Consider the following 14,736-nt stretch of genomic DNA (forward strand, 5'->3'; position numbering starts at 1 on the left):
ACTATAACAAGACACAATAACTGAAAACGTTGAGAGTTAGTGATTCGATGAGCCGGATGGGCGCCCTGGTCGTCCTTTCCGATCGTCTCGGGCGTGGTGGTGATGGCGCTGGCTCGAGTCCCGTCGACTCTGGGAGTGTAGCGCTGTCCCCTGTGTCCTTACTCCTGGGCGGGTCTGGGAGGAGAACCGAACCCCCCGGGAAGGGGGTGGCTGCGGGATGAACCGGCGGGAGTGAGGAGGTGGTGATTGGCGTTGGGGGGGTGTGGGTAGCTCCGGCGGGCGCCAGATCTTGCAGGGAGACCGTGTCCTGTCGCCCATCGGGGTACTCCACATAGGCGTATTGCGGGTTGGCGTGAAGGAGACGCACCCGTTCCACCAACGGATCTGACTTGTGCGCCCGCACATGTTTCCGGAGCAGAATGTGTCCCGGAGCTGCTAGCCAGGTCGGAAGTGGCGTTCCAGAGGAGGACTTCCTAGGAAAGAGGAGGAGGCGCTCGTGAGGCGTTTGATTCGTGGTGGTGCACAGCAGGGACCGGATAGAGTGAAGGGCATCTGGGAGGACTTCCAGCGGGAAATTGGGAGGCTCCTAGACCGAAGGGCCAGCAGGACGGCCTTTCAGACCATTCCGTTCTCCCTCTCTACCTGCCCGTTCCCCCGGGGGTTGTAACTGGTCGTCCTGCTCGAGGCTATGCCCCTGCTGAGCAGGAATTGATGCAGTTCGTCACTCATAAAGGAGGACCCCCTGTCGCTATGGATATAGTAGGGGAACCGAACAGTGTAAAAATGGTACCGAGGGCTTTAATGACCGTGGACACGGTCATGTCGGGGCAGGGGATGGCGAAAGGGAAACGGGAGTATTCGTCAATGACGTTCAGGAAGTACGCGTTGCGATCGGTGGAGGGGAGGGGGCCTTTGAAATCCAAACTGAGGCGTTCAAAGGGTCGAGAGGCCTTAACCAGGTGCGCTCTATCTGGCCTGAAAATGTGCGGTTTGCACTCAGCGCAGATCTGGCAGTTTCTGGTGACTGTTCGGACGTCCTCGATGGAGTAAGGGAGGTTGTGGGCCTTAAGGAAGTGGTAGAAACGAGTGACTCCCGGGTGGCAGATGTCCTCGTGGAGGGCTTGTAGACGGTCCACTTGTACATTGGCACATGTGCCGCGGGATAGGGCATCGGATGGCTCGTTCAGCTTTCCGGGATGATACAAGATCTCATAATTGAAGGTGGAGAGTTCGATCCTCCACCGCAAGATCTTGTCGTTCTTGATCTTGCCCCGCTGTGCATCATCGAACATGAAGGCAACCGACCGTTGGTCAGTGAGGAGAGTGAATCTCCTACCGGCCAGGTAATGCCTCCAGTGTCGCACAGCTTCCACTATTGCTTGTGCCTCCTTTTCCACTGAGGAGTGGCGGATTTCTGAAGCGTGGAGGGTTCAGGAGAAGAAGGCCACGGGTTAAGGGTGGCCGCCAGAGCTACATCCGATGTGTCGCTCTCGACCTGGAAGGGGAGGGACTCGTCGATGGCGCGCATCGTGGCCTTTGCGATATCCGTTTTGATGCGGCTAAAGGCCTGGCATGCCTCTGTCGTCAGGGGAAAAGTAGTGGACTGGATTAGTGCATGGGCCTTGTCTGCGTACTGGGGGACCCACTGGGCGTAATAAGAAAAGAAGCCCAGGCAACGTTTCAGGGCTTTGGCACAGTGGGGGAGAGGGAACTCCATGAGGGGGCGCATGCGTTCAGGGTCGGGGCCTATCACTCCATTACGCACTACGTAGCCCAGGATGGCTAGACGATCGGTGCGGAACACGCATTTTTCTTTGTTGTAAGTGAGGTTCAGGGCGTCAGCGGTCTGGAGGAGGTTTTGGAGGTTGGCGTCGTGGTCCTGCTGGTCGTGGCCGCAGATGGTGACGTTGTCGAGATACGGGAACGTGGCCCGTAAACTGTGCTGGTCAACCATTCGGTCCATCTCTCGTTGGAAGACCGAGACTCCGTTCGTGACGCCGAATGGAACCCTTAAAAAGTGGTATAACCGCCCGTCTGCTTCGAAGGCAGTATAGTTGCGGTCACCGGGACGGATGGGGAGCTGGTGGTAGGCGGACTTGAGGTCCACGGTGGAAAAGACTTTGTACTGTGCAATCCGATTGACCATGTCGGATATGCGGGGGAGAGGGTACGCATCTAGCTGAGTGTACCTGTTGATGGTCTGACTATAGTCGATGACCATCCTCTGTTTCTCCCCGGTCTTAACAACTACCACCTGGGCTCTCCAGGGACTGTTGCTAGCCTGGATGATGCCTTCCTTCAGCAGCCTCTGGACTTCGGACCGGATAAATGCTCGGTCCTGGGCGCTGTACCGTCTGCTCCTTGTGGCGACGGGTTTGCAATCCGGTGTGAGGTTCGCAAACAAGGAAGGCGGGTCAACCTTGAGGGTCGCGAGGCCGCAGACAGTCAGTGGGGGTATAGAGCCGCCAAATTTAAATGTTAAACTCTGGAGGTTGCATTGGAAGTCCAACCCTAGGAGTGTGGGCGCACAGAGATGGGGGAGGACATACAGCCGGTAATTTCAGAACTCCCTCCCCTGCACCGTTAGGTTACCGATGCAGAACCCCGTGATCTGAACGGAGTGGGATCCCGCCGCCAGGAAAATGTTCTGGGTGCTTGGCCGAATTACGAGGGAACAGCGCCTTACCGTGTCCGGATGAATGAAGCTCTCCGTGCTCCCAGAATCGATAAGACACGGCGTCTTGTAGCCATTCACTAGGACTGTAGTGGTTGCAGTCTGGAGCGTCCGGGGTCGCGACTGGTCGAGGGTCGTCGAAGCCAGACGTGGTTGTTGAAGATGAGCATCGTAATCAGGCAGTATGTGGCCGTCTGTGTCGGGGTCCTTCAGCCAAGATGGCGGCGTCCACGGATCGAGCGCAGTCGGGGGTGGACAAAATGGCGGTGCCCATCTCTCCCTCGTGGCGTCCGGGGTCCAAAATGGCGGCTTCCGTTGGTCACACGTGGATCGCTGGGGGGGCTGGGTCTGTGGTCCCGTTTCTTCCCCGGAGATAGCGGCGACCCCGCGGGACTTGCACACCGTCGCGTAGTGGCCTTTCTTCCCGCAGCTTTTGCAGCTAGCCGCGCGGGCCGGGCATCGCTGCCGAGGGTGTTTCGGTTGGCCGCAAAAATAGCAGTGGGGCCCCCCCGGTTGGCCTGGTGTTTTGGCCGCGCAGGTATGCGGGGGTGGGGGGGGGGGTGTCGGAGAGTCGACCGCAGCGGGGGTCCACGGAGCCCAAGGGGCTGTAGTGCGGTCGGGGGCGTAGGCGCGGGCGTTACACGAGGCCACATCGAGGGATGCCGCCAGGGCCCGAGCTTCTGTAAGTCCCAGAGATTCTTTCTCCAGAAGCCCCTGGCGGATCTGGGAAGAGGCCAAACCTGCCACATGCGCATCGCGGACCAGGAGCTCTGTGTGTTCACTCGCTGTTACCGCCGGGCAGTTGCAGTTTTGACCCAGGATCTGCAGGGCGTTATAAAACTCGTTCAGCGATTCCCCCGGAAATTGCCGTCGTGTGGCGAGCTGGTAGCGAGCAAAAACCTGGTTGGCGGGCCGGATGTAGATATCCTTCAGCGCGGCGATGGCACCGGTGAAACCGTCCTCGTCCTCGATAAGGGAGTAGACATCAGGACTCACCCTGGAATAAAGGACCTGCATCTTTTGTTCATCAGTCGGTGTGCCGGGGGCCGTTTGGAGGTAGCCCTCAAAGCATGCCATCCAGTGTTTGAAGATAGAGGCCGAGTTAGCTGCTTGGGGTGCGATGCGCAGGCATTCCGGGGTGATTCGGAGCTCCATTGTCCCACGTCGTTTTCTTCAATTTAAATTCTGCTTAATAAATTGTAGCACCGTCAATATGACGCGAGGCAGGTTGAGGTAATGTCAATTGAAGGCTTTATTAAGCAGAACTTTATTCCCAGCAGCGTGGTTACAGAATGCAACTGCTGAGGGAAATGGAGGGAAAAACTGGGTTCTTATACCGGCATTTCTGGGTGGAGTCCAGTAGGTGGCAGATCCTATCAGGACCTGGTATCCCTCCACCAATAGCCTGTCGACACGTGGTGTACCGTATTACCCCTAATACATACCACCACATGACATAAGCGATTATTATTATTAATAACTTTACATATTTCACTGAAATGAAAATGTCCTCTACAAATACTCACTTAATTCACTTGTGATTTCTTGGGAAAAGAACGCCAAAGATGTTTGGAAGGTGGAAAAAAATGCACAAATATATTTAAGAATTGAAGCAATTACTGAAAGTATATTTTCTTACAATAAACAGTATAATTTTATTCTAATTACTATAATAAAAATGTTATTTTAACCTTCATACTGAGGGCTTTGATGATATTCTTATGTCTGAAAAATCATAGCCCAAGAAATGGGATTATAGCAGAGCTAACCAAAGAAATATTATGATCGTGTAAATATCAAATCTACCACTTTATTTCATGGCATTTCAAGCCATAAAGCTAGTGATCCCAGGTAAGCTTAATCATACCTGAAACATTTGCATTTATCAACATCACAAAGGCAATCCGGGCTGGTTGGTTCACTGGTTTAGATGGCTAGTGCATGATAACTGTGCAGGTTCAATTCCCATTACGGCTGAGGTATTTTTGGGATCTGCTTCCTCACTCTGCCCCTGAGAATGGGAAGTATTGGCAAACTGCCATTGACAAAAAATTGCTGAGGAAACAGCTCAGGATGAAGCATCAGCAGACAATGAGCCAAGGGCTCATCAATTAATGGGGGCAATTTTCTGTTACATTTACTCTTTGCCTGTGCTTTTATTACATTTGAAAAGGTACAAAGTATTTGTTCTCAAACTAAAAAAAGAAAAAGATAATAGGAATCAGCATATCCCTCTGTCAGTGCCAAGAATAGTGCACCAGGAGAATCCAAGGTTGAAGGAGGATCCTTACTTTGAATGCCAATGGTGAATAACTTTGGAACTTAGAGCACATCATAAGCCTGCCAGAGATGGCACATATAGTGTACCACTGTCGGGAGTGGAGGTAATGATGGTCCCCCCTGGAAAGGTGAAAGAACTGCCTCTTTAGCTCCTATAGGCCTACCGTAAAAATATCAAATTTTACTGACCTGAAATTTTATTTTTTGGCGGATGAGATCTAAACGGCAAACCAGCAGCCACTATTTGGCAAACAGGTATGCCTGGTGTGACCAGATGCATTGCTGTTAATAATGGGAGTGCCAAAATGGTCATCCCACCCGAGCCCCATACTAGGCTCTTCCTTTTCTGCCGGAATAGGCTCCAGCCCTGACAAGGCTCTGTGGAATTCCCCAAATAGTGCTTGGAGCTGCCACATCTGTGTCTCAGCCAAGTTTCCAGCCCTTTAAATGTACTCCTATTGAAATTATGGCAGGGGTGTGTTGAAAGGGTTACAAATTTTTATCCGTCATGATTATTGTCAATCAAAGTGTCACTGTAGTGCATACAAGATGATAGGAGGCATGTTTGTGTATGATGGAAAGGATTGTAACATTTAAGCATGCCAAGTTAGGACTTCACAGTTTGAGTTTACAGAATCTCAGCCTCATCAAATGAATGGTTACTGTCACTGTTGGTTTTCTGGAACAGTAATTCATTCCAAGCCACAGCATTTTTACAATGTTGAGTTGAAATTAGTAATCATGTATAAGATGATCTGTTCCTAACGTCATTATGGCAAAAATAATAATATGCTGCATTCTTTCTGTAATTGAATCCAGACTGCTAATTTATTCCAAATGTAGTTGGCTTTACTGTTAGAAACTGTGGAAACTTTATGTTGGATCCATGACATAAAATAATTTCTCCTACAGGATAGCCTTCTTTAAAATACATCAGTGTAGCCACAACACGAAGCTGCCTCCAGTGAAGGTGACATACTTTACACGTGTAGTTGAATTTCTCTTTCCCAGCTGGGTGATTGCAGTAAAACTGTCCTGGACATTTTCACAGACATGGTAGGTTCTGCTCCTTTACTAAACCGCTAAGAGATGTATTTGGTGCAAACGGCTCCCAGGCCTCACTCCTGTGTAGACTTTTACTCTTTGTGATACTGTAATGCAGCTGAAAGCAAAACGGCAGCTCGTTACACACAGCTCCTGATTTTCATTTGCTTTGAAATCAGTGGGAGAGCTCTGAGAGGTATAAGGTAGGCTGCTGACTCACTATCAACTGTACTGGATTACACTATGACACAAAGTCAAATTCTGGCTGCTAATATCTTTTCCCTGTCCATTTTTTCAATTGTGACTGCTGCATCAAAATCCTCCAGGGGAAGTCCAAATGTCTATGAAGGTGATGAGTCAAATTCAAGTCTCATTAGGAGTTTGATAGCTTATAATCGCAGCAGGTCATTCAACAAGAAGAATCAAGTCAGAGGTCCAGCGCTTACTGGGAGAGGGGTTCATCGAGGCTAGCGACAGCCCTTGGAGAGCGCAAGTGGTGGTAGTCCGGTCCGGGGAGAAGAAACGGATGGTCGTGGATTATAGCCAGACCATAAACCGATTCACGCAGCTTGATGCGTACCCCCTTCCTCGCATCGCGGAAATGGTAAATCGGATCGCCCAATACTGAGTCTTTTCCACGGTCGACCTCAAATCTGCCTACCACCAGCTCCCCACCCGACCAAAAGACCGCCTCTATACTGCCTTCGAAGCAGCCGGCCGGCTCTTCCACTTCCTCAGGGTCCCCTTTGGTGTCACAAATGGGGTCTCCGTCTTTCAAAGGGCGATGGACCAAATGGTGGACCAGTATGGTTTGCGGGCTACATACCCGTACTTGGACAATGTCACCATCTGTGGCCATGACCAGCAGGACCATGACGCTAACCTCGAAAAGTTCCTCCAGACCGCCCGAGCCCTTAACCTGACCTATAACGAGGGCAAATGTGTTTTCCACACCACCCGGCTGGCCATCCTCGGCTATGTCGTGGAAGACGGGGTCCTAGGTCCCGACCCCGACCGCATGCGCCCCCTTAAGGAACTCCCTCTCCCCCGCAGCCTCAAGGCCCTCAAACGGTGCTTGGGGCTTTTCTCCTATTACGCCCAGTGGGTCCCCAAGTATGCGGACAAAGCCCGCCCACTCCTAAAGACCACCACTTTTCCCCTCTCGGCTGAGGCTCAGTTGGCCTTCAACCGCATCAAGGCCGACATCATCAAGGCCGCCATGCACGCGGTGGACGAAACCATCCCTTTCCAGGTAGAGAGCGATGCATCAGACATCGCCCTGGCTGCTACCCGCAATCAAGGAGGCAGACCAGTAGCGTTCTTCTCCCGAACCCTCACCGCCTCCGAGATTCGACACTCTGCAGTCGAAAAGGAGGCACAAGCCATTGTGGAGGCTGTGCGGTGCTGGAGACATTACCTCGCCGGTAGGAGGTTTACCCTCGTCACCGACCAACGGTCGGTCGCCTATATGTTCGATAACACGCAACGGGGCAAAATAAAAAACGATAAAATTTTGAGGTGGAGGATCGAACTCTCCACCTACTCGTACGATATCAAGTATCGTCCAGGGGAGCTCAACGAGCCCCCAGATGCCCTGTCCCGCGGCACATGCGCCAACGCGCAGGAGGACCGCCTGCAAGCCATCCACAATGACCTCTGCCACCCGGGGGTTACCCGGCTCGTCCATTTCATCAAGTCCCGCAACCTACCTTACTCAACCAAGGAGGTCAAGGCCATGGTCAGGGCCTGCCAGGTCTGTGCGGAGTGCAAACTGCACTTCTATCGGCCAGACAAGGTTTGGCTCGTGAAGGCCTCGGGCCCCTTTGAGCGACTGAGCGTGGACTTCAAGGGGCCCCTCCCGTCCACCAACCGTTATGCCTATTTCCTCACCGTGATCGATGAGTTCTCCCATTTCCCATTCGCCATTCCCTGCACCGACATGACCTCAGCCACAGTGATTAAGGCACTGCACAGCATCTTCACCCTGTTCGGTTTCCCTGCGTATATCCACAGCGACCGGGGTACATCGTTCATGAGCGATGAACTGCGTCAGTATCTGCTCAGCAAAGGCATCGCCTCGAGCAGAACGACCAGCTATAACCCACGGGGAAACGGGCAGGTGGAGAGGGAGAACGCGACCGTGTGGAAGGCTGTCCTTCTGGCCCTGCGGTCGAGAAATTTCCCAACCACCCGCTGGCAGGAGGTCCTGCCCGATGCCCTACACTCCATTAGGTCACTCCTCTGCATGGCCACAAATGAGACCCCTCATGAGCGATTGTTTCTCTTCCCCAGGAAGTCTACCTCCGGGGTCTCGCTTCCACCTTGGCTGATGGCTCCGGGACCTGTTCTTCTCCGGAGGCACGCGAGGAGCCATAAAACGGACCCGAAAAGGTCCGACTGCTCAACGCCAACCCCAGTTACGCCTACGTGAAGTACTCCGACGGCAGGCAAGATACGGTTTCCCTCCGGGATCTGGCGCCCGCTGGATCCTCCACCACAGACGCCCCTTTCCGCGCCGCTCCCCTGCAGGACCCGTCGCCCCCTACAACACACCCCCTTCCGGCCCTACCACCCGTTGGTGAGCTCCTACCGTGCGCCCCCCCTTTACACACCCCGCCGGCGCCGGCTCCGCTACCCCCGGCCCTGCCTAGTTCCTCTGCCCCGACCCGAACAGAAGCTCCAACCGCTGTGCTCCCGGATGTGCCCTCAACCGGGACGTCCGTGCCTGCCGCACCACCGCCCAAACTGAGGAGATCGAGGAGGACGATCCGGCCGCCGAGACGGATGGACCTATGATGGCACTTCACCCCCGCCGGACTCCTTTTTAAACAGGGGGTGAATGTGATGAATGGTTACTGCCTTATCATCATGTAAGGTGATGTCCCCTTTAAGACCAGGCTTGGAACCCTGGTGACTCCGCCTCTGGCTCCGCCCATCTGAAAGCCATACATAAAGGCCTGCCTCATGGTCTGTATAGCAGTCAGCTCTCGTCCAAATCTGTAGCATAGTTATTAGCCTAATAAAGCCTTCTTTACAGTTTAATCTCTAAGCATCATTATTGAGGGTACCTCATCCATCAGAAGCTGTACAATATTTAATTTGTTCTCAAGAATTTGAACTGTAGTCTGTGTACTACAAACAGAGTTGAAGAATATTTTAAAGTCTCATTCAAGCATCAAAGGAATGAGAGTTTCCTGCTACTTACCTTAAAATTAAAAGAGACATTTCTGTAATTGTTGGCCTGGAACCCAACCCCAGTTATACGTTGTGTTTTTCAGAGTAAAGGGCAGAGGTTAAGTAAATTTTGCAGGTTGTCAGAAGCCCTACACTTCAACTTATTTGCACTCTGAGTAATAATTTATTTAAAACTTTCAAATGATGTACTTCTACTTGTGTAGCTTCCACAACACTTCTGGGCCTGGATTCTCCATTTCAGCAGCTAAGCACAAGCTCGAACAAAGAATTCACGGGAGGTTTACGACCAAAAAATTGGTGCCAACCCCTCACCGATTCCGGGACCAGTGAGGGGCTAGAAGTGACGCCGGGTGAAACCCCCGGCTCCCGCACCGAAAATGGCTGGAGAATGGCCGGATCCCTGGCCGCGCAATTGCACTGTACGACATGCGCCGGCCGTGTACGGAACTGACCCTCCATCCGCAACTCCACCGGCTACACCCTGGCCACCTCCCTACAGCCCTCACAGAAGCCCCCCCCCCTCCCGGCCAGCGACACGATTCCCAGCCGCGTGTGGCGACGCTGGACACAGTCCGCAGCCGCCACGCCGGGTTCCCGGCTGCTGAGACCACACGTGTCCCGCGCCGTTGGGAGCTCGACCCATCGGGGGCAGAGCATCGCGGGATGGCTCGCCGATGACGCGCCAACGGGGTTGCAACGGAGCGCGGCGCATGACGCGTGTATGCCATTTCCGAGATGGTGGAGCATGGCTGACCGCCGTCAAACCAACGCCGGCCCCGATTTGGGCGTTGGAGTCGATTCCCTGCCCGATCGACGATTACGATATCGCCTTCGGGCGAGGGCGAATCCAGCCCATCATTTCTGGTGCTAGCTTTTACATGACATATACAAAAACAATTCTTAATATTCTGATTAAAATGTAATTTTAAATTTTGTTTGTTTGGTGTGAGGATGGTTTTGTGCCCATAACCAGGTAAATATTTCATGGCTCAGGCTAACTAAAGAAAGAATTTGCTTTCATATCGTATGTTTTGCATTATCAGCACTTCCCAAATTACATCATGAACAATGGGTCACTTCTGAACTGCAGCCAATTTACAACAGAACTATAAAAGTCAAGAGACCCGGGAAGGTGATTCAAAATGGTGGTCAATTTCCAACCAAAGAAAAAGTCGCAACGCGACGTACGGCACATAGTTCCCAACCGGGACTACCGATCATGCCGGTCCCAATCTGGGCTGGCTTTTAAGGGTTGATTCTATGAGTCCATCAGCTGTGTAGCTCGTATTCCATGAGCCCCAAGGGAAGATCAATCAGGTGATCTCGGTGGATATCCTGAGGGTTATTACAAGAGCAAAGTTCTACAAAAGGCACTGAGATAAAAAGCCAGTTAATTTTTATAGTTGATGCTGAGCAATGAATGGCTGGGAGCAACAGGAGAACATAGAACATAGAACATAGAAAATACAGCACAGAACAGGCACTTCGGCCCACGATGTTGTGCCGAACCTTTGTCCTAAATTAATCATAGATTATCATTGAATTTACAGTGCAGAAGGAGGCCATTCGGCCCCCTGAGTCCGCACCGGCTCTTGGAAAGAGCACCCCACCCAAACTCAACACCTCCACCCAACACCAAGGGCAATTTTGGACACTAAGGGCAATTTATCATTGGCCAATTCACCTACCCTGCACATCTTTGGACTGTGGGAGGAAACAGGAGCACCCGGAGGAAACCCACGCAGACACGGGGAGGACGTGCAGACTCCGCACAGACAGTGACCCAAGCCGGAATCGAACCTGGGACCCTAGAGCTGTGAAGCAATTGTGCTATCCACAATGCTACCGTGCTGCCCTTAAGAACAAATAAATCTACACTATATCATTTTACCGTAATCCATGTACCTATCCAATAGCTGCTTGAAGGTCCCTAATGTTTCCGACTCAACTACTTCCACAGGCAGTGCATTCCATGCCCCCACTACTCTCTGGGTAAAGAACCTACCTCTGATATCCCTCCTATATCTTCCACCTTTCACCTTAAATTTATGTCCCCTTGTAATGGTTTGTTCCACCCGGGGAAAAAGTCTCTGACTGTCTACTCTATCTATTCCCCTGATCATCTTATAAACCTCTATCAAGTCGCCCCTCATCCTTCTCCGTTCTAATGAGAAAAGGCCTAGCACCCTCAACCTTTCCTCGTAAGACCTACTCTCCATTCCAGGTAACATCCAGCTTGAGTTTAAATAGGGTCACAGAATTCTTTTGTCCTCTTAAAAAAGCTGCTGGAGCTTTGGTTTAGTGTGTCATTAAAAAGGTTACATTTCCGCAAATGGGCAGAATCTTGTTGTGGCATTGGAAGTCTCACCTGCCAGCAAGTGACTCACATTGCCTATTTTCGGGAAGGCCTTCTGAACCACAAGCCAATCAGGCAGTGGCAAGGCCAATGGCAAGCCTCCTCTGGAATCAAAATCCAGGGAATGGAAGTCTCGCCTACCAGTCAGAGGCAGCAGCTCTTAATGGTCCTCAACAGTTCCACTGGGAAGGCCGCGGCTGGAACCATGAAGGTCAGTGCCCGGACTCCAAGGATCATGGAGTTTACAGTGCAGAAGGAGACCATTCGGCCCATCGAGTTTACACCAGCCCTTGAAAGAGCACCCTACTTAAGCCCACATCTCCACCCTATCCCCGTAACCCAGTAACCCCACCTAACCTTTGGACATTGAGGGGCAATTTAGCATGGCCAATTCACCTAACCTGCACATCTTTGGACTGTGGGAGGAATTGAACCCGGGTACTTGGAGCTGTGAGGCAGCAGTGCTAACAACTGTGCCACCGTGCCACCCTGGTAGATCCGGGTTCTATGTCCTTCCCATGTGCTCACCTTTGTTTGTCTAGCCTACCACAGGATTCTTTTGTGGTCTTGGTATTGGTGCAACTTCGCTATGATCGCTCTCAGCTGCTCCCACGCCTTGGGCTTCAGTCTGAGTGACCTGTGCGCCCTGTCAAGTTCTGAGGGGTTGGAGAAACTGTTCCTCCCAACTAGGTTGCCCAGCATTTGCGCGATATAGTCTGTTGGGTATCTGCCCTTGATGCCTTCCGGCAGGCCCACGATCCATACGTTCTGCCATCGGGACATATTTTCCTGGTCCTCGACCTTTCCCTTTAAGCTCCCCTGGGCCGCCACCAAACCTTTCACCTCTCTGCTTCCAGAGGGACAATCATGTCACTCTGATCTGTCGAGGCTCTCTCAAGGTCTTGGATCGTCCTCTCTTGTGCCTCCATTTTCTTTCCGGTACAATCGCCTCTGTCACCACCACCTTCACCGCCACCTGGCTCTTGATTCTAATCGCCTCTTCATGGCGGCTAGCTCCTTCCTTAGGAAGGCCCTCCATCCATCTCCTGGTGGCAAGGGGGAGACTGACGTTCAGGTCGACGTTCTCCCCCTCTCTTGGGCGACTGGGGCCTCCTCGCCTCGTGGGTCCACCGGTTTGTCTGCCCGTTGCTCATGGCCCCACGTCTGCCCTCTCGTCGGTCTCTTGAGCTCCCATTCGTTGGCATATTTCCCTCCGTTGTTCCTTTTCCATAAGACCACAAGACAAAGGAGCAGAATTAGGCCACTCAGCCCATCGAGTCCGCTCCGCCATTCAATCATGGCTGATATTTTTCTCATCCCCATTCCCCTGTCTTCTCCCCATAACCCCTGTTTCCTTATTAATCAAGAACAAATCTATCTCTGTCTTAAAGACACTCAGTGATTTGGCCTCCACAGCCTTCTGCGGCAAAGAGTTCCACAGATTCATCACCCTCTGGCTGAAGAAATTCCTCCTCATCTCTGTTTTAAAGGATCGTCCCTTTAGTCTGAGATTGTGTCCTCTGGTTCTAGTTTTTCCTACAAGTGAAAACATCCTCTCCACGTCCACTCTATCCAGGCCTCGCAGTATCTTGTAAGTTTCAATAAGATCTCCCCTCATCCTTCTAAACTCTCAGAGTCCTCGAATGGTTCCTCATACGACAAGCTCCTCATTCCAGGGATCGTTCTTGTGAGCCTTCTCTGGATCCTTTCCGAGGCCAGCACATCCTTCCTTAGATACGGGGCCCAAAAATGGGCCCTGACCAGAGCGTTACACAGCCTCAGAAGTACATCCCTGGTCTTGTTTTCTAGCCCTCTCGACATGAATGCTAACATTGCATTTGCCTTCCTAACTGCCGACTAAACCTGCACGTTAACCTTAAGGGAATCTTGAACAAGGACTCCCAAGTCTCTTTGTACTTCTGATTTCCTAAGCATTTCCCCATTTATAAAATAGTCAATGCCTCCATTCCACCTTCCAAAGTGCATAACCTCACACTTTTCCACTTCCATCTGCCACTTCTTTGCCCAATCACCTAGCTTGTCCAAATCCTCCTGCAGCCCCCCCTGTCCCTCTACAGATCTTTGTATCATCTGCAACTTAGCAACAGTGCCTTCAGTTCCTTCTTCCAGATCTTTAATGTATATTGTGAAACGTTGTGGTCCCTGCACAGACCCCTGAGGCACACCACTAGTCACCGGCTGCCGTCCTGAAAATAACCCCTTTTATCCCCACTCTGCCTTCTGCCAGTCAGCCAATCCTCTACCCATGTCAGGAACTTACCCTGAACACCATTGGCTCTTAACCTATTTAACAGTCTCCCATGCAGCATCTTGTCAAATCCTTCTTGAAGTCTAAATAAATCATGTCCACTGGTGAGAGAGATGATGTTGCTGATCTGTTTTTCACACTTCCCCTGCAGGCAGGCCTTCTCCTGTTCCTATTTTCTATGTTGGGTGGGAATCTTCGGCTGAGGAAAACAGACCATAAGAAATGGCAACATGAGTAGGCCATTCAGCCCTTTGAACACGCTCCACCATTTAATAAGATCATGGCTGATCTAACACTCACTGAGTCGACTTTCCTGCCTCCTGTCCATAACCCTTAATTCCCCTACTGATTAAAAACCTAGCTCAACCTTGAAAGTTTTCACGAACTCGGCCTCCACAGCTTCCTGAGGTAAAGAATTCCAAAAATTTACCACTCTCTGAGAGAAGAGGTTCTTCCTCAAATTCATCTTAAATGAGCACTGCCTTATTCTGTGACTATATCCCCTGGTCCTACACACTTCCATTCCAATTCTCATCCCACACCTAGTAGTGCACGAAGGCAGACTTTTGCCTGTTTCTATATATGGTAATTCCCAGAACAGGTTGCTAGCCTGTCGCCCGTAGCTTATAGCTATGTGGCCAACTCCACATCAAGCATGGCGGACTAGGAGTCTCTTCCGATCTTACCGCCAGCCATTGGCATGTAGAGAAGGATTTGCAGGTTGACACACTCAACCTATTTAACTACGTTATGAACACGCCTTCCTTGGCCATCCCTGGGTGGGACTCAAACCTGGAGCTTCCGGCTCAGAGGCAGGGGCGCTACTCACTGTGCCACAAGGCCTCCACCCTCTCCCATGAGTGGACACATCCTCCCAACATTTACTCTGTCTAACCCCCTAAGAATTTTACATGTTTC

The 14,736-nt window shown here is 51.6% G+C and overlaps 1 protein-coding gene across 1 annotated transcript in view; it reads left to right on the plus strand.

Annotated features, from left to right (window-relative positions):
• LOC140424998 (raftlin-like) overlaps window positions 1-14,736 on the plus strand; it is a 237,064-nt gene that overhangs the window by 69,215 nt on the left and 153,113 nt on the right.

This window comes from Scyliorhinus torazame, chromosome 6 (genome assembly GCF_047496885.1).
Source record: "Scyliorhinus torazame isolate Kashiwa2021f chromosome 6, sScyTor2.1, whole genome shotgun sequence".
In the NCBI taxonomy this organism is placed as follows: Eukaryota; Metazoa; Chordata; class Chondrichthyes; order Carcharhiniformes; family Scyliorhinidae; genus Scyliorhinus; species Scyliorhinus torazame.